General features: G+C 38.6%; 1 protein-coding gene and 1 long non-coding RNA gene across 10 annotated transcripts in view; one reads left to right on the top strand and one right to left on the bottom strand.

Moving 5' to 3' along the window:
- LOC105489309 (uncharacterized) overlaps nucleotides 1-16,374 on the bottom strand; it is a 201,544-nt gene extending 185,170 nt beyond the window's left edge. For 3 of the 8 annotated variants that reach the window (XR_011616734.1, XR_011616737.1, XM_011754056.3), the window contains exon 1: nucleotides 14,603-14,724. The gene's annotated coding sequence lies outside the window, so the exon portion shown is untranslated. Of the gene's footprint in view, nucleotides 1-8,168; nucleotides 8,404-14,602 lie in introns of all 8 variants that reach the window. The other 5 variants (XR_011616739.1, XR_011616738.1, XR_011616735.1 and 2 more) reach the window with 5 other exon arrangements.
- On the top strand, nucleotides 14,964-20,345 carry LOC139359963 (uncharacterized). Of its 2 annotated transcripts, none has more exons than XR_011616741.1 (3): nucleotides 14,964-15,101; nucleotides 17,850-17,948; nucleotides 20,211-20,345. It is a non-coding gene; the product is annotated as an uncharacterized lncRNA (long non-coding RNA). The 2 variants fall into 2 exon arrangements; XR_011616740.1 differs by lacking the exon at nucleotides 20,211-20,345 and adding an exon at nucleotides 18,313-18,442.
- Nucleotides 20,346-21,346: the final 1,001 nt, after the last annotated feature.

Below are 21,346 nucleotides of genomic sequence, written 5' to 3'. Positions count from 1 at the left end.
CCAACACATGGAAAGTTTGGACTTCCATCATGACAGAGCCATAATGAGGCACCCAAACCCCATTCCATGGTGTTGCCTAGGAAGGCCAAATGGTGAGTCTGGACTTCCAGTTCACCCATGGTAACAAAGAAACCTTCCCCTCCCCAGAGGCATGGTATCAGAAGTGACCTCCTGGACAGTCAGGATTTTTATCATTAAACAATAGGAACAAAACCATCCCACCATAATGTCAGTGAAGGCCCTACGGTGTGTAGAGACAAGCACACTGCCCCTCTCAGCCAAGTGGTATCTGTAAAACGTAGTGGGGAGTTTGAGCTCCCAACCACATTTATCAGTAATGAGATGCCTTTACCTCTTCTTCTATCAACAGAGACCAAGAGGGGAACTTGGACTTCCACCCTACCTGATTGTAATGAGTGGCATCCCCACCCTTCCTTCCTGTGGCATAGAAGTGTCAGAGAAGGTCTGCTAAAATAGAAGACTTAAGTGGGGTCCAGAGACTCATAACATACTACACAAATGCATAGGTTGTAACCAATACTTATTCATCATAGGAAAACCAAGAATATCTCAATTTCAATAAGAAAATACAATCAACGGACACCAATATTGAGATGGTACAGATGTTAGAATTATCTGTGAAAGATTTTGAAGTAGTCATCATAATAATACTTCAATGAGCAGGTACACTTTGAAAAAAAATTAAGAAAGTCTCAGCAAAACAACAGAACATATAAAGAAGAGCTAAACAAAAACTGTAGAACTGAAGAAAACAACTAAAATTTAAAAACTGAATGGACAGGCTCAACAGCAAAATGGAAGGGACAGAGGAAAGAATTGGGGAACCTGAATATAAAACAATAGAAACTATTTCTTTGGAACAACAGAGAAAAAGCAGCCTGAAAAACAAACAGCCTGTTGCTATGACTAAATAGCTAATAGTCATGGCGCCAGAGTCTGGGAAGGAGAGGAGAGAGAAGGTAGAGTTTACTCAGTTAGATAATAACTGAAAAATATCCCAAAGTTGCACAGACATAAACCTATGAATTCAAGAAGCAGAGAAAATTCCCAAACAAGACAAACCCAATGAAATCCATGAGAAGATATATCATAGTCAAATTCTGAAAACTAGAGGGAAAAAAAAAAACAGCAGCAGGAGTGAAATGACATCTTACATAAGGGGAAAAAACAATTGAAAAGATAGCAGATTTCTGATAAGGAACCATGTAGTCCAGAAGACATTGTCATGACATTTTTCAGGTTCTGAAAGAAAAGAACTGTCAACTCATAATTCTATATCCAGGAATGAAGGAGAAACTAAATACTTCAGATGAAAAATAGCTAAATAGCTAAAAGAATTTGTTGCCAACAGACCTCTCCTTAGAAAATGTCTATAGGAAGTTCTTTATTTTTTTATTTTTTTTTTAGAGGGAGTCTCACTCTGTTGCCCATTCTGTATTGCAGTGGCATGATCTCAGCTCACTGCAAGCTCTGTCACCAGGGTTCACACCATTCTCCTGTCTCAGCCTCCCAAGTAGCTGGGACTACAGGCACCCGCCACCACGCCCAGCTAATTCTTTGTATTTTTAGTAGAGATGGGGTTTCACCATGGTCTCGATCTCCTGACCTCGTGATGCACCCGCCTCGGCCTCCCAAAGTGCTGGGATTACAGAAGTGAGCCACCAAGCCCGGCAGGAAGTTCTTTAAACAGCATACAATATACAGTTCACTCAAACAGGTAAAATGACAACACCTGTAGACTTTAAGTTACATATATAATGTAATGCCTAGAGCAACCATTAAAGAAGGCATGCAAAGAAATCACTAAAAAACTATAAATAAACAGAAATGGAATTCTAAAGAGTTTTCAAGTTACCCATGGAAAAGTAGAAAGAAGACAACAGAGAAACAAAACCAAGAGAGACAAACAAAAAAATAAAATGACAGACATATGCCCTGACACATAAGTGATTACATTAACTGTAAGTGGTCTAAGTATACCAATTAAGACTGAGACTTTCTGCCTTTTGTGACATTACGAATGGACCTGGACGACACTATGCTAACTGAAATAAGCCACACAAAAAAAGACAAATACTGCACGACCTCACTTATATGTGGAATCTAAATAGTCATACTTATAGAAACATAGAATACAGTGATGATTTCCAGGGGCTAGAAGGAGGAGGAAAAGGGCAGGTGATGGTCAAAGGGTACAAAGTTTCAGTTATGCAGGATAAATAAGTTCTGAAAGTCTACTATATAGCATAATACCTATAGCTAGCAATACTGTATTGTATACTTAAAATTTGCTTTAAAACTTATAACGATAATAAAGGGGGCATGAAGACCTTTTGAGAGGTGATGGATATGTTTATAGCCCTGATAGTGATGATAGTTTCACAGGTGTGTATTTATCCCCAAACTCACTGTGTTGTATACATAAAATATGTAAGCTTTTTGCATGTCAGTCATACCTTAATAAAGTTACTTTAACAAAAATGACTGAGATTTCCAGAGTGTATTAAAATACATAACCCAACCATATGTTATCAACAATGAATTCACATTTAGTAAAACAGTGTAAGCAGGATGAAAGTAAAATGAAAGCTATGCCATCCAAACGTCAATCAAAAGGAATCAGGAAGTGACTATATTCATATCACATAAAGTATATTTCAGAATAAAGAAAATTACTAGGGACAGAAAGGTACGCCACCAGTAAATATGCAATGATATACTAATGTATACTATGTAATATACTGATAATTTTCCTGGTAATTATATATATGTATGTAATGTGCGTTATATGTGTGTGTACACATATACATATATAACATATATGGAATATATATACATAAGGCACATATAATGTATATGTGTATTATACATGTATATATGAGAATAAAACGTTAATCCACACAGAAAAATAGAAATTATAAATGTGTATGCACCAAACGATAAAACTGCAAAATATATAAAACAAAAACTGATAGACTTGAAAGTAGAAATATACAAATCCAAAATTATAATTGGAGAATTCATCATTTCACTCTCAACAACTGACAGAGAAACAAGACAGAGAATTAGTAAGGATATAGATGAATTCAACATTATCAACCAATAGGGTCTAATCCGTATTTTTAGAACATTCCACCCAACAACAGCATGCACAATCTTCTCAAGTGCCCTATGCCAAGATGGGCTATATCTTGAGCCATAAAATAAACCTTGCCAAATTTAAGAGAATTAAATCATATAGTACATGTTCTCTGACTACACTCAAATCAGAAACTATAATCAAATAGAAATCAATCAATAGAACAATAAAAAGAAAGCCTCCAAACACTTAGAAACTAACAAATAAAAATATTTTAAATAATCCATGGAACAAAGACAAAATCTCAAGGAAAATTTAAAAATACACTGAACTAAACAAAATGAAACTATATTAAAATTAGTGAGATGCAGCTACAGCAGTAAGATAAGAGAAATATGTTGAACTAAATGCTTACATTAGAAAAGAGGAAAATACTTTAATCAGTGATCTAAGTACTCATGTCAAAAAACTAGAAAACCGAATAGCAAAACAACCTAAAACAAGCAGAAGGAAAGAAATAATAGAGACAAGAGTGGAGATCAATGAGATTAAAAACTGCAAAACAATAGAGAAAATTAGTGAAATTATGAGATAGTTATTTGAAAATATTAGGAAAAATGTCAAAGTTCTTGCTAACTGAAAAACAGAAAAATTATTCACATTAAATGATTAATATCAGGAATAGAACAGTGGATAGTAATACAGATTCTGCAGACATTAAAAAAAATAATAAGGGAATACCACATACAACTCTGCAACATCAACCTGACAACACAGATAAAATGGACCAACTTCTTCAAAATATACAAACTGCCACAGCTCAGTCAATATAAAATAGTTGCATAACCCAATAACAATTTAAGAAATAGGATTTCTTATTTGAAACTCTTAAAAAGATATCTCCTGGTCCAGATTATTTTATTAGCAAAATCTAGCAAGTATTTAAAACATTCACACCAATACTACACAATTTCTTCCAGAAGACAGAAGAGAAAGAAATTCTTCCCACTTCATTTTATGAAGTCAGTAGTGCCTTGATACTAAAATCAGAGACAGAGTAAAAAAAGAAAACTGTAGACCAATATCACTCATGAATACAAATGGAAAGATCTTTAAGAAAATATTATCAAATAGAATTCAGTAAAACAAAAATCTAAAATGTGTGTGTGTGTAATGATCATGAGAAGTTTATTCCAGGAGTTCCAGGAGTTTAGCTCCAGAAGTTTATTCTAGTTTAATATTTGAAAATCAATCAATATTATTGTTATAGACTGAATGTTTATATCTCCCTCAAAATTCATATGCTAAATCTTAACACTCAAAGTGATGGTATTGGGAGGTGTGCCTTTAGAAATTATTAAGTCATGAAAGCAGAGCCCTCAAAGTGATGGTATTTGGAGATGGGCCTTTGAAAGTTATTAGGTCATAAGGGTAGATCCCTTGGGAATGATACACAGATTCCAGAGAACTCCCTCATCCCTTCTACCATGTGAGGATACAGTGAGAAGATGCTTTCTATGAAGCAGAAAGTGGGCCCTCACCAGTCACTAACTCTGCCAGTGCCTTGATTTTGGACTTCTCAGCCTTCGGAACTGTGACAAATAAATTTCTGTAGTTTATAAGTGACACATTTATGGTATTTCGTTATAGCAGCTCAAATGTACTAAGATAGTAATCCACCATACTAACAAGGTACAGAAGAAAGATCACATTTATATCAATTGATGCAAAAAATTTTTTGACGAAATTGGACAACAATTTATAAAAAAGCCTCGCATAAAACCAGGAATAAAGAGGGTCTTCCTCAGCTTCATAAAGAGCATCCACAAAAAAAAAAAAAAAAAAAAAAAAAAAAAAAAAAAAACTGCAATTAACATTGTACTTCATTTTGAAATACTGAATACTTTCCCCGCTAAAATTGAGGGCAAGGCAAGGATATCTGTTTTCACCACTGCTATTCAACAACATGCCAGAAGTTCTAACCAGCACAGTAAAGCAACAAAAGGAAATAATAGGCATGCAGACAGAAAAAAAAGAAATAAAACTGCCCATATTTGCAGAATTTCTATGTAGAAATCCCAAGATATTGACCAAAAACAACCCTTTAAAGCTAACATGTGAATTCAGTAAGCTCACAGGATATAAGAACAGCATACAAAACCATTTGTACTACTATACAGTAGCAATGAACATGTGGAAAGAAACTAAAATTACACTACCATTTGGAATCATTCAAAAAAGAATGATATTTTGAAATCATTGGTAATGAATAATAAATACTTAAGTGTAAATCTACCAAAACATACACAGAATTTATATGTTAAAAACTCGGAAATACTGATGAAAAACTTTAATCAATATCTAAATAAAGGAGAGACATACCATATTCATGGATTGGAAGACTTAACATAAATATACCAACTCTTCCCTAATTGATATTCACATTTAATGCAATTCCTATCAAAATCTCAGCAGAATTTTTTACAAAAATATAAAAGATTATTCTAAAATTTATAAGAAGGCCACAAGCCCTAGACTAGTGATAATAATCATGAAAAATAAGCTGGATGGAATCACAAAAAATGCTATCATTACTTACTTTACAGCTACAATAATCAAGACTGTGGTATTGACAGAGAAATAAATCAATAAAACAAAATAGAGAATGCAGAATTACCCCCAGGAGTATAGCCAACTGATTTTTTACAAAGGTGCAAAAGCAATTCAATGGATAAAGAATAGTTTTCTCAACAAAAGGTGCGGGAGGAATTGGATATCCAGAGGGAGGTTATAAGAAAAAAAAAATAGACCTCAAGCTAAATCTCACATCTGATATTAGGTTGGTGCAAAAGTAATTGCGCTTTTGCCATTAAAAGTAATGTAATGGCAAAACCACAATTACTTTTGCACCAACGTAATATAAAAATTAATTCAACAGTATCATAGATGTAAATGTAAATATAAAACTATAAAACTTTTAGAAGAAAACAGGAGAAAATCTTTGAAATCTAAGGTTTCTCAAAGAGTTCTTAGACATAACACCCACACCTATAAAAGAAATATTTCAATAAATTGGACTTGCATAAAATTAAAAACTCTTTATCTGCAAAAGACCCTTTTAAGAGGATGAAAATACAAGCTATAGACTGGGAGAATATATTTGCAAATACATTGAACTAAGGGGTCATACCAAAATATATAAAGAACTCTCAAACTCACCACTAGGAAAAAAACAATTGAAATAGAAAATAGCAAAAGACATTAAGAGACATGCCACCAAATAGGATACATGGGTGGCAACTTAAGCACATGAAAAGTTATTCAACATCACTAGCCAATAAAAAAATGCAAATAAGACCATGATGATATGTGACTATATTCCTATTATAATCACTAAAATAAAAATTAGTGACACCACCAAATTCTGGTGAAGATGCAGAAAAACTGGATTTTTCACACATTGTAAAAGAGTATAGTTACTCTGGAAAATAGTTTGGCAGTTTCTTTAAAAACTGATATACTTACCTTGTGATCCAGCAATTGCACTTTTTGCATTTATCCCAGAGAAATATTTATGTTTCTACAAAAACATACACACAATTATTCATAGAAGCTTTATTTTCACTAATCAAGAACTGGAAAGAACCAAAATGTTACTTTAATGGGTGAACAAGTGTGGGACAGCTATACCATGGAAAAGTACTCTGCTATGAAAAAGCACAAACTATGGATACATACAACTTGAATGATTTCAAGAGCATTAGAGCATTACGCAGAGTGAGAAATAAAAAGCCAATTTCAAAAAGCTGTATGCTATATGATACCACTTATGTAACATGCTCAAAATGGCAAAATTATAGAGACAGAAAATAGATTAGTGGTTGCCAAGGTTAGGGATTGGAAAGGGAGGGGTAGAAATAATTGCAAAGAGGTAGTAACAGGAAGTCTTCATGGTGATAGAATAATTCTGTATCTTGATGGTGGCCATTGCATAAATCTATATAAAATGATAAAGTGACAAAATGAAATGGAATCATACACACACATTGTGCAGGTACAGGTTTCTTGTTTTGATGTGATAGGATGTTACCACTGGGGAAAGCTTGTTGAAAGGTACCTAGGACTCTTTGTACTGTCTTTGCAACCTCCTGTGAATCATTCTTATTTCAAAACAAAAGAGTTTTTAAAATTATTCCAGCTTTAATTTACAAAAGCAATGCACCCAATGGTCAAAAAGTCAAACAGTATGTGAAAACATAAAATCAAAATCAGAATTCCCCTCTTCACCATGTCTATGCCCAGATCCACTCCCAAGTAATAAACATAATAAACAGGCTCTTCATTCTTCCATGTGAAATATGCACCACTGTTTGTGTACCTTTTAATGTTTTTTGCTTTTTGTTTTTGAGACGGAGCCTCACTCTGTCACCAGGTTGGACTGCAGTGGCGGGATCTCAGCTCACTGCAAGCTTCGCCTCCTGGGTTCAAGCGATTCTCCTGCCTCAGCCTCCTGAGTAGCTGGGACTACAGGCACACAGCACCATGCCCAGCTAATTTTTGTATTTTTAGTAGAGAAGGGGTTTCACCGTGTTGGCCAGGATAGTCTCGATCCCTAGACCTCATGATCTGCCCACCTCAGCCTCCCAAAGTGCTGGGATTACAGGCATGAGCCACCGTGCCTGGCCAAATTTTACTTTTTTAACACAAATGAGATCATATGATACATGTTGTTTTACACCTTGCTTTTGTTTTCTTAAAAATCTTTCCTGGAGATTTTTCTTCCAATCAGCTCAGTTTTTTCTTTAAAGACCACATGTCATCAATCATGTGTGTGTCTCATCACCTGTTTCACCATTCTCCTCCCTGCAGATCTTAGGGCTGCTCCTAGACTTCTTATGCATTTTGCTTTGCTATGTGTTGCTATCGCAAACAATGTTACAATAAACAAATGAGCATCATCTACATACACCTTTGTGCCTAGCAGTGGTATGAGAGAGCTATTTCATGACAGTCTAACCAACACTGGGTTTTATCAAACTTTTGAAATGTTTACTGTTTAAAATGCTACCTTTGTACTTCCAGACACAGCTTTTCTTTGACTTCAGCAACACCGCGTCACCTGTTCCTGGTTCTCCTGCCTGGCAGGCCCCTCCTGATCTCTTCTCCTCGCCTGCAGGCCCCTCCTCTGTCCTCTGGTGGTTCCTTTTCTTTGGCTCAAACTTTAACTGCTTTCATCTGCAGGGCTCAGTGCTGGGTCCTCTTTCCTCTCTACATGGGCTACTTGGGGATATGGTACCAATTCCCTAGAATGTAAATACCACTGTAATGCAGGCAAGTCCCAAATTTGATCTTAAGCTCAGGGCTTTCATCCAAGTCCCAGATTTGTATCTATAATTGCTTACTTGACATATCTAATTAGACACCTCAAAGATATATCAAATTTCTTAAGTATAAAGTGGACAGAAGTCTTGGATTTCCCCCTTTAAACTTTCCTGGTATCACTTGAAATCAATTCCTTTTCACTAAAATACCTCGAACCAATCACTCAAGGAGAACAGAGTTGCAGCCCCCAGTAACTCTCACGTACGCCTTCTCCTGTCCATCTCCACTTCCCCACCTCAACAAAACCCCTAAACATGTTTAATTGTAATAAACCTTGTTACCTGGTTCATTCCATTCTCTCCTCAGCTGTAAAAATTACCTCTTTACAACACATAACTGGATAGTTTTATATTCCTTTTCATCTCAGCATTTTTCAGAAGAAAATACAACCCCAGCCATAGGTTAGTATTACAGTTGGATCATGTTATTTTTTCTCAGAAGATTCATAAATTTCCATGAACCAAATGGCCAATAACAACTACTAGAAGATGTAACAGAACATGTATGTTCACTGAGACTTTTAAAAAAGAAACATTTCTAATTCACTGAATTAAATTTTATTTCACAGTTGTTTGGCTTGATGTACAATTAGAAAGGAAAGTATCTCTTAAGAAACCCCATACACTACCACAATCAGATACCATCTCATGCCAGTCAGAGTGGCAATTATTAAAAAGTCAGGAAACAACAGATGTTGGCGAGGCTGTGGAGAAATAAGAATGCTTTTACACTGTTGGTGGGAGTATAAATTAGTTCAAACATTGTGGAAAAGTGTGGCGATTCCTCAAGGACATAGAACCAGAAATACCATTTGACCCAGCAATCCCATTACTGGGTATGTACCCAAAGGATTATAAATCATTCTACTATAAAGACACAAGCACACATAGGTTTATTGCAGCACTTTTCACAATAGCAAAGACTCGGAACCAACCCAAATGCCCATCAATGATAGACTAGATAAAGAAATGTGGTGAATATACACCATGTAGCCATAAAAAAGGATGAGTTCATGTCCTTTGCAGAGACATGGATGAAGCTGGAAACCATCATTCTCAGCAAACAAACACAGGAACAGAAAACTAAACACTGCATGTTCTCACTCATAAGTTGGAGTTGAACAATGAGAACACACGGACACAGGCAGGGGACCATCACACACCGGGCCTGCTGGGGGCTAGGGACAAAGGGAGGGAGGACATTAGCACAAATACCTAATGCATGCAGGGCTTAAATCCTAGATGATGGGTTGACAGGTGCAGCAAACCATCATAGCACATGTACACCTATGTAACAAACGTGCACATTCTGCACATGTATCTGGGAACTTAAAGTAAAATTTAAAAATAAAAGAAAACGAAAATGAAAATGAAAAAAGATGGAAAATAAAAAGAAACCCCATATACCAATACAGTTGCTCATAGGTATAATCAAAAGTATGGTGCCAAGGGACAGAATACTGATGTTGGGCACTCCCATGCACCTAAAGGACCGAAATAAAAACTTCACATCAACCCTGCCTCGTGGGCAAGTGACTCATTGACCTTACATTCCTCTGTTGCTTTCCTAATGCAAGGGGACTCTCATCCATTTCCCACAGACCTATATACCCCGCCTGCAAACCTGACTGAAAGGCCCACACACCACACCAGAGAGACGTGGAGGGATGGAGCTTTCATCATAGACAGCATTGGAGCCCCCATCCCGGAACCCTGAGCATGCCTGCAGGTAGTGGAGGGTTTGCCTTCATCAGCAAACACCAGATGCCTTTCACGTCTTACCCACAGGGCTCCAAATTATTGTATTTTTCATCATCGTTTAATCAGTGTTCCTTCTGTTGTGACACCTGACAGACACTGCCGATGATGGCGGGTGATCCCAAATTTGAACAATTCATTGTTGACTGTAACAAATACCTGTCAATTTTAAACTGACAATTTCTACTTATGTTAAGTTGCAGAAAAAAAAGATAAAACACCCTCTCTTATGGTATTATGAAAGGAAATAAGAAAATATTTGATATGTGCTTTTACAGGTTTGAACAAAACCTAAAAGCTTTAGCTTTCATATTTTCCAAAAAAAGACAAAGAAAAAGAAGAATGAATAGAACAAAGCTGGCATCATATTCTATCAGATTGATGGTTCCATCACAAAGTTTTCTCTTCATACAAATGCACATATGTCTACATATACCCTTACATCTGAATATTTGAATTTAGATTTCATCACATCAAAATTTTAAAAGTAAAACTCATTACCAATAAAGTGAATTAGGAAAATGTTTCTGGCTCCAAAAGTCTCTACTTCTTAAAAGGAACATAATTATAAGGGCTATAAACATTTGAATCATTTCCTCGAACATGTGCAAGTATGTGCCTGGTGAATCTCTTCCATAGGAAACCCTAGCCCTTTCCCTAATGGCACATTTTCTTAATGGCTTTGCTGTTCCTGAGTTCATTTCATTGCACGGTTACTTGTTATATCCGACATGAGTTAATATTGCAGTAAAAAATATTGAAAGGCATTTCTCCACCGCATCAACTCCCTCCACCTGCAGAGGAAGGGATGGAGAATGAGACTGAGAAGAAGGAAATTCACTGGTCCCAAAACTTCTGGGAGCACATTTAAAACTCAAATTGGAGGAAGAAGATGAGAGATGAAGGGAAGCTAGAATAAATACCTCTCAAAACAAAGAAGAGAAATGCCCCTCTAAAAACTGCACCCTAAAGATAAACAGAGGAATTCGATATCCACGGTCTGGACTAAAAGATACATGTGATGGGCCCCTACATGGATGCACCAAGCCAGCCCTTCCAAGAGTGCAGTCTGTAAGCTGACTCAGGAACCATATCTCCCATGATGGATGCTCAAAATTGAGAAGCACATTTGCAAACACGATGATAATAGAAAGCAAAACCGAAGATGGGCAACCTCCAAAATTTTGCACTTTTATTTTTGCATTAATAGTCTAGACTGCGTTGCCTATAACAAACTCACTAATTACACTTTCATTCATTTGCAGGTTATCAGTGGATGCCTGACCTTAGAAAAGTTGCATAAAACTGAGGAAGATTGTGGGAGGTATCCTTGAGGGTCATCTAGACCAGCACTCCAGCCTGCCCCAAATCTACAGATGAAAAAAGCAAAATCCAGAGAAGTAACATCTCAAGGTCACATAAGTCAGTCCCTATCAACGTCAGCACTAAAATCAAGGACTCCTAAAACCAGTCGGATCACTGTTCCATTACAGCATATGGTCATTCTTGTTAGATGGAAAACAGAAATATTTAGAAGGTCCTAGGAGGGTCTTATTTCTTGAATGGAAAGTGAAGACTTGACCTTCTTTAAGACTGCTGGTCAACTCCAGACAAGCTGTATTAAATAATGAAGTGGGAACAGAGACTGTGAAAAATCTAAGGGGAGGAAAAAAAAGAATCTTTAAAAAAATGCTATAGATTTCAAAGCACTTAGAATTACTATTTTCCTTTCATATCTTTGGCTCCTTCTTCTATTCTGGGTCCTAGTCAAATGTTAGTTTTACTGTAGTGTTCTATCGAGGCCAAATTAATGACCAAACTGGAATTAATACTCAGCTTTGTTCTGCAAATTCAGACTCCCAGACGTCACAGAGGTGCTGAACACATTTTAACACTCATGGACATTCACACTAAAGAAATACATCAATTTACAAAGAAGTATGAGCCTCAAACATGTACACCCAATCCATATTGGTGGCCAGAAAACAGTTTCCCTCCACTCGCCTCCTCTTCCTCCACTCCCTCCATCCTGCTGGACCTCCTGTGCACTGGATTACCTGGCACACTCTGGGACTGTCGCAGCACAAGCAACTTTGGTGCCATGCTCTAATTCCTCAAACGCTGTTACCTCTCTTTATGCTTAGCCCCAAAGTGGGAAGAAGGAAATAAATCTTGTTCCTTTTGGGATGTCATATCCTTGGGCGTTCTGGGGCCTTCCACGCCAGGCCTCCAAGCCCTGGTGCGCCAAGGCTCAACATGGCTGAATACAGGGTTCTATTTCATCTTGGCAGAGACACAGACTTTCCACACACAAATTAACATTGTTTCATCTCATTTTGACACCATAATGTCTTTTCCATACACCTGCTCTGACATTTTCATGAAATCATCGCATCCCAATCAACTGAGTAGGGAATTAGCATTGTTACACCAAACATTCTGAAGTGTGGGTTATTTTTCATATCTAAATATCTCATCCCCATATGCTGCTTTGGAAAGATAAATTCAAGATCTAACATACTGCAAATTTAAAATTCTAAAATATGCATATTTGATTTTACAATCCCCCTATTGGCATTGTGTGCCATGCAAAGCTGTATTCATGCTTGGGTAAATGGGTAACTTTTAAAGTAAATCAAATCTAGGATTTCATAGGAAATGAACCCCTCTTTGATGTTTCAGCATTTTAAAATTAAGAAATATTCCTAGATTGTCATTCCTGACATTCCAAATAGTAATTATTCTTCTTGTGACTAATGGCGATGATAGTATTTCTGGTTTCTAAAATGTTTCTGCATACCTCCTAGATGGCGGTATAATAAACTCAATACAACTCGTTTATTATGGATTTCATTTCCATGCAGAAAACTGAGGCTCACAGATGCTGCATGTGGTATGTAAGGCACCAGCTCTAATGGGGAAAGGAGGGAATAGAACTTCAATCTTTTGATTTCCAGACTACCATATCATAAAGCACATGAGACAATACCCCTCTCAGAAATAGTGACTTTGCATACTACTCCTTCTAATTGTTGCTTAAATGAATCTAATGAATCTTAATTTTTTTTTTTTTTTTTTTTTTTTTTTTTTTTACTTTTTATCAGTGTCATTTTGTGATCCAAGAAATAGCCAACCCAAATCAGCTATGTGTGGGCTCTGGACAGTTGACTGAATGTTTGGAAGGGCCCACGTTAAACAGATTTTTGTCAAATAATGTTGCCACCACATAGGGTGATGTGAAAAGGCTTTTATGTGAAGTCTCAAACTGTAGTGCCCCCTACGTGTGCTGTGTGGGAAATGCCTAGGATTTGCTGATAAAGAAACATGAAAAGCAAACACAGAAATTGTTCTCATCCATGTGAAATGGCAGGAATACTTAGTTTGCCAGGGTAAAAACGTGCATTTAACAAATTTGAAACCAATGTTCCTCTATCTAAATACCTAATTACTTACACTTTCTCCTCATCCCCCTCAAACAATTCTCACTCTACAAGACCTTAGCCAAATGCTGTCTTTTTCCTATTAACTCTTCCAGATGAAATGATAAATAACCTTTATGAATTCATTTTAACCAAATACACTAAACTATTATAACACATGACAATTCGTTTGATATCTGTGTTTATATTTCCACCTTCTCCACTCCCAAAATTTAGCCTATTAAATCCTTGAGGGCAGAAATAGTATGTTATAATTTTCAAACCTCCAGTAATTAGCACTTGTTAAATAAAGAAATTTAACAAAACATCTTCCTTACTTCCAAATATCTCCCTCAATTTATACTAGGCATGTAGCAAAACTATTAAATCAATATATATTCCAATCAATTCAACAAATACTGATTTCCACATCTAGTTTAGAGATACAGTGTGACCTCCATACTTTTTCTCATAATGCAATAGATTTTCTGCATTTTACAAAATACTTTAAGATATTTACCTATTTTGAAAACAAGTTGATATGGATGCACCTGAGACTTAAACATAAGACATTCTGTAAAGAATCCCAGAGCGAGAGGTGGATTCATTCTTCAAAGATCCTTCCAACTCTGGTTTCTCCTCCAAGCTCAACTAGTGGAATTTTTATGAAGCTTAAGGTGTTGACACTCAAGAGAACAAGCATGGGGAATTTGGTTTCATTTTGCATGTAACCCCATTCAGGCCTATTTGCTCTGCTAAGCAGTTAACTCCTCACGCCTCTGGTAATTCTAATGGTTGTATACTTAATAGAATTAATATTTTCGTGATTGTAAATGGTTCCACCTTCTTAAAGTTTGCCACAAATAGCCAAGTACTGAAGAAAGGATCATTTTTTTCTTTAGGTGCTAGACTATTTAAAAAATTGTAGATATTAAAACACTCACCACTGAGTATCATCAATCATTCTCCCAATTCCAATGAGATTATTTCCAGATTCTGGTGTGGACAACAGGGTTGGGGCTGAAGGAAGCACATAACCTACATTTTCATGCACACCAGGCAGGAAGGTTGATCCGCAGCTGATCTATGCTTGCCCTAGTGACATCACGTGATGCATTGTCAATAGCAGTCTCATTGCTGGCCAGGTCCACCCAAGGTCCTTAGGCTGTACAGATACCCACCACAATCTCACACATAAGGAGAGAAAATAGGATGTCCAAATGGGTCATGATGACCCTACACTGAAATCGTTTTGTGGCCCCAACCATCAGTTTCCCCGGAAATAAGTCTGCTACAAAGAGGAAGGTCCTGCTTCATTTTCCAACTCCCCCACCATGTGCTCTGAGGGCTGTGAATGCTTTAACAACATCCCAGCCCCGAAATGCACGGGAGCCAGTTTCCAAGGAAGAACAGCAGCAGTCGACCCCTAACAACGGGGCACAGGTAATGGATAAAAGCTCACCCCGATTTCCAAGTCGCCAAAAGAGTGATCACTGCTAGGTCTTTACCTCTGCTCAGGGTTCCATTTCCATGTGTGTAAGAGGTTATCGAGGTTTCTTTTCATTCCAACGGGTTGGCAGGGGAAGTCGTCGGGCTTTTGAGTGACGAAAACTCCTCTGCATGTGTGCTCATAAAACATTAAATGAGAAATACAGACGCTAGAACGCCCAAGTTAGAAGCTGAGAGCTAAACATCACAATGCGGATGTTCCCTATGCATTGGGATGAAACCTCTTGGACAAGATGCTGCACTCAGGAGTCTCAGTTCTTCTCCTGCAGATCCCCCGCCCGAGCCACTTCCGACCCGTCCCTCTAACCACGTTGCAGGGCGAGGTTCCATTAGTCAATACTCAGAAAAACTCTAAAAAACGGTGATGAATTGGAAAAAATCTTCACAATCTATACCTCCAACAAACGACTAATCTCCAGAATCTACAAGGAACTCAAAGGAACGGTGAACAATTTTAATCGCCGTTATGACGCCCGTACGTAGCCGGAAGTGTGTCTGTCCAATTCCCGTCCGGCCGGACTTCAGACTGACTTCCTTTCCGGCGTTCTGGAGAGAATGCACGTGCCCTTCTCACAGGATTCTGTGTACCCAGAATCTCATTAGCCTACTGAGTGGGAATTGCAAGCCTCAGCCAGGCACAATGGCAGCTGAACACTGATTTGGTATCAACGTGTTTGTGCTGAATCCCTCATAAACAGGGAAGATGTTTCTTAGGATCCCTCGCAGACCACAGCTTCCTCACAGGTACCCAATGGGGAGACAAGAAGTGTACACAACTGGTATCCAGCCTTCCCTCTGGCTAATTCAGGAGCTGAAAGCCATGTGGTCATCACGGTCTTCTGAAGATTATTAATGAGAAAGCCACTTAGAACAAAGCCGTCCACAGTTACAGTTATTTCATCTTGAATACTAACAACACAAGGTCACTGTGCTGGAGGACTCCTTGGAAAACTGACACTTGTCCATTATGAAAATTCTTTGTTGATTGTTGTTGGGTCCAGAGTCTAGTTGTGTAGGGAACTAGAGAGAAAGAGAGAGACAGAGAGAGAGAGAGAGAGAGAGAGAGAGAGAAGAGAGGAAGACAGCAGAGAGGAGAGAGAGAGATTTGAAACCCATCTCCCACCCTAAATGTGGGCAGGTTTGCAGACAGATATCTTGGAACTATGAGGTAAACATGGTCTAAATCCCCTGTTTTGGGAAGATAAGTGCTCAGAGTTCTGTAAGCTAAATGCACACTGCTGAAATGTGATTGAAAACTTTGTGATGTGAAGACTAAAAATCACAAGAAGGAGGCAGGCAGCGTTTAATCTTCTGTTGGATGACAATTCAAGATAGACTGATAGAGATACCTGCTGCCTGATAAACCAGTCAATATTGTAGATGGTAGATATTTGCAGTCAACAGGCCCTGGGAACAGGGAGGGGGGGTTGGGGACCACGGCATTTCTATACTGCAATTCTGCTCCCAGCTCCTTGCTAAGGAAGGAGAGACCTATAATTTGTCGTATTATGTTATCATACTATGGATCGAAAAGCATTCAAATTCTTCCAAGTAGACCATGCTAATCCTGTACATAGGCATTCTTCGGCCACATCATTGTCCATTGCAGATGGCATGTGTTAAACTATCCTGAAACTGAAAGTGAAGGGTGGTCTTTGAAAGAACTCTACTTCTAGAAGAGCCAGATTTTCAGGCAGAAATTTTTCTGGTTTGTCTGTGCTTAAAATTCTTAGCTTTTTTTTTTTTTTTCAAATACACTGGCAGGAATACACACCAAACACTCACAAAAGAACCAGAGAAATCACTGGTTCTGGCCAAATGAGTAGAACACACACACACACACACACACACACACGGTGACTAAAGCAGGATAGTAATGTCCCTAGAGTAGTTTTCAAAGTGTGTGTGTGTGTGTGTGTGTGTATGTGTGTGTGTGTGTACCTACATGTGCATATCCCTGGTAGTGCATTACTGCTGCGCTTATTTGGAGGAAATTTGAGAAAATATCTTTGAACATGGTTGTCTTACTGGATTTTATTTATTAAATAATTCACTAGGCTTTACTTCTGGAAAAATTTCCAACTATAGCAGACAGAAAGGAAGCCAAGGGAGGGTGTTTACAGCAAGGAGGGGCTGTGAAATATCTTCACTCCAGGTTCTTTATGAGGTAAAACCATGTCACACCACACCACCATCCCAGTTGCAAACTATTCATCTAATTTCCCTCTTTTTTGGGATATTTTGTTTTCCCCTAAATGTCAGCGTTTGCTGGGGGAAAAAATATTTTTGGTTGTTTCTTTGGAAGCTTCTTGCAGTATGCCTCCACCTGCTGGAAGGAATCAGGCATGTTGTTAGGTGCAGCTGCAGCCCTGCACGTTCAGAGCTGCCTATTTCTATGTAACTGAAGAAAACAGAAATTATAAATCTCTAGAAGAGATGTTTACTTATAAATATCACATGTAAATTAAATGCTATGCATCAACCTCTGGTAAAGTTGTATAATCAATGTATTTTAAATATAGTTTGAAATGAAAATAACTTCATTTTAAGGGAAACAATTTATGATGATGCAAGTAATCCAGGATGTCGATCAAAATATATCCAATTAAAGGTAAGGTGAAACGTAAATTGTGGCATTAAAGTTCCAAATGTTAACAAATGTTTTCATTTCCCCGACTGCAGTGTATCATTTTTATCAGCAATTGGAAGCATGCTGCATGTTAGACTCTGTGGACGCCTGCTTTACACAACAGAACACTCTGATGGTGTACATGTGCCATGGTACGTATAGAAATTCTAAGAATTCATATGATTTACCTGCTAGATCAGGGACTATTACAGTCTGCTGTTTAAATTCATATTTTAGCACTCTTTAAAAAGTGGATTATTATTGACCCAATAGACCATAACAGCTCCAAAGAAGCCGTTACTGTCCATCGTGTAAAGCCTTCATGGTGTGTGTTTTATTGAAGCTCTGTAGCTATCAGGATCTGCTTGTCAATCTAGCTGCCATGAGCCTGCACCAAATGCATGTGCTAAAGATGCCTTGTAAATTGAAGCTTTAGTCAAATTACCCTTGTTCTTGTCCAATAAGCCATGGTATAAAATTGGATATTTCCACTGCAGTTTCTTTCTCCACCTCCAGAATTCCATCTCCCTGTATTTATAGAGGTTGAAATTTTGAAATGTGGATAAAGGAGTGGTGATTCGATTTCAAGATTCAAAAAAAAAAGCAGGAAGAAAATTGAAGATAGTTTTGCTTTGCATGAAAAAACATCTCAAAGAATGCATGAATTTACCAGCTTCCAGGAGGCTGGCGGTGGTCACAGTGAGATTTCTCTACTTTAGGCTTTTGGGAATCCAAATAAGATTTTTGTTGAATTTTCTACGTGCTAATTTTGTGTTTTCCACCTGTCTGTCCTCTTCTTTCATTTAACAAAAAATGAACATTGGAACATTTTGCCAGGAAAAAAAGAGAAAAAAAAAAACACTTTTTTAGTTACTTGTACCTTTAGTGAAAATAAAATAATACTTTGAGGTCTCAAGCTGTAGGTGCAGCCCTTTCAGTGTTTTCCTGGGCTGGTGAGAGGTTTTGGCAAAGCCGTCCTGACACCCACAATGCATAGAGAGCGTATTTGTGATGACGATTAAGCCATTTGTTAGTCTCTTCCTGATATGGCTGAAGCCGTGCAAATCAGCATGGATTCCCAATCCTCAGAGACAGGGTATGTTCTAGAAATCAAGCTATGAACAAAAAGTTCAGGCTGGATTACCCGAAGGAGATCCAGGCTTAATGTCACTAGGTGTATGTGCTTACTTTCTGGCTGAGAGCAAACGTTTGGTAAGTTTCTGAGCTAGGAAGATGCTTACGGAACTGTGGTTTGAAAAACATACAGTCAGCAGAACATATCCGCTTAAAGAGACCAGTATTTCTTCAAGTTATTGAAGAAAAAAAGAATAGGAAGGGTGAGATTAAGTGCTGTACAACTTTGTTCTTTCCCGTAAGAAATAGTAAAAGCTCATATTTTTATACTATGTTATTTCAATCTATAATTGTTATAATTGATAGCTTAAAATCCTAAAGTTCAATGGTAATGTGACAAATGGGAGATAGAGCTAGAGCAAACTCAATGAGGTATTTTTTTAGTTCCATATCACGTCAGATAAATGGATAGAGGGTTAAGAACTGCAAATTTCTAAGAAATCACCAGCGTAATTCTCTCGGGAAAGTATAGTTTATTTTCATTTTGCAAATATCTGCTAACCGCTGCATCACCCTCCTGTGCTCAAGAGAAAGGAGCACAGTGTGTCCCCCTAGCACTGTGGAGTAAAGCATGAGAAAATTTTCCACGCAGCCCTGCCATAACAAATCTCAGCTGGTCCTCTGCTGTCCTCTGGGGAGAATGCATTTGAACTCATCCCAAAGAGCTGGTTTTCTACCCTGGAGGTCTCCGATGGCTACTGCGAGAAGAGAGCCATGTCCTGAAAGCAGTGATACAGATTGGCAGCCACTGCAGGGATGCAGAATGTCGATGAGTGTGTGTATTGTAAGGGATTCTCAACCCCTCCCTAGCACCCACAGGGGCTGTCCACAGCCTGCAGCTTGGGCAGGAGGGAGTTAATGCGGGGCAGCTGCCTGGCGGGGACCAGCTGAAACAGATCAGCTGGGAACTGGCCTCCCCTCTGCATTAACCCTCAGAGGGATGCAGAGACCCAGGACAGAGGCCAGCCTGCTGTGCTGCACCTCTGCCTCATTTATTCAGGGGAGACACACGCGTGTGCACGCATACACACACGCAAACACACACACACACACACACACACAGAGTTCATTTTACGTCCTGACCCCTTCTGCCTCTTGTCCTGATTTGAATGAGAAGTTCTATTTCTAAACACAGTGCTTTCTCACTGGGCTATTTTTGTCATATAGTATGCTGAGTTGCTGCCTTAAAAAAAATATATATATATATTTGCACACACACACATGCACACACACAACAGGCGTGCAGCCCTTACAGGCTGATGATTCTGCCTCTTGCCAAGGGAATTCCTGGACAGACACTACTCTGAAAGAAAACCCCTCTGGCTTTGGAAGTGTGGCCGGGCAAGGCAGGCGGAGGTCATGGAGGGGCCGGCGTGATGGAGTCCTCCGTGCAGCTGCCTACGCAGCCCGACGCTGGCATGGACACTAGGACGTGTCGTGCAGCATCCGACCAGAGCACACTCACGAGGACACAAGTGGGCCCACCTATTTACCATCAGAGAAACAAAATCACGCACTTTTACTTTGAAAGAAGGGGGAAACTGGCAAGTTATTATTTGAAATAAAATGGAATTTTAGGATAATTATTTTCTTTACGATCCCTTTTATTTCCCTATTTTTCATTTGAATTCGGGTCTAGCCCGCATACAAAGAAATTGGCACTCTCTGCCACCCGTCAACATTTGAGTATTTGGCAAAGTTATGACTTCGGTTCCATACACGACAGCCGAATAAAAGAGCTGCAAACCCAGAAGAAAAGCAGAGTCCTGGGGGCGGCGGGGGAGAGGTTCACAGAATTGCATTTCCAGGGGATCCAGTGCCTGGAGTGCTCCATGCAGCACACACCCACCCTCAGCACGTTACCAATGTGTTTGCACCGTCAGTAAATCATATTTCTAGCACTGTACTAATTACAGGGGCGGCAATGCATATAATAAAAAGTTTGTGCCCACCGTGCTTGGCACACACCCCTTCTGGGATACTGTTGAGCTCATTCATGATTTCTGCTTGTGAAGACATTCATCCAAAACATGCCTTTAATTGTGATGTCAAGCACGAGAGCAAATCTTCAGAATCAGAGAGGCAGCATCCTTTCACATCCATTCTGATCAGATTCAACTTTCTTTTATTCATTGTTATTAGTCACTGTATTTCTGGCACAAAGGGGGATTTGGTAGTCAGAGAAACTGAAACTTGGGTGGCAAAAAGCAGTTGTGTTGGCTCCTCTCTTCCCCAGGAAAGAAGCGAGCCCTTTAAAAGATATTTCTCGGGAAGAAACGAGCAATCCATACAGTACAGCCTTGTGTGGAGCAGAAAATGAGGCTGCGTGCTCGCTGATGTCTAGTTACTGCAAACTTAGCATCACAATGCCCGCACTGCCAGGCCCTGAGCCTCCTGGGAGAGCATCCCTGAAAAC

The sequence above is a fragment of the Macaca nemestrina genome, chromosome 19 (assembly GCF_043159975.1).
Source record: "Macaca nemestrina isolate mMacNem1 chromosome 19, mMacNem.hap1, whole genome shotgun sequence".
NCBI classification, from domain to species: Eukaryota; Metazoa; Chordata; class Mammalia; order Primates; family Cercopithecidae; genus Macaca; species Macaca nemestrina.
The sequence above is the reverse complement of the archived record's forward strand: the minus strand, read 5'-3'. Positions and strand labels throughout refer to the sequence as shown.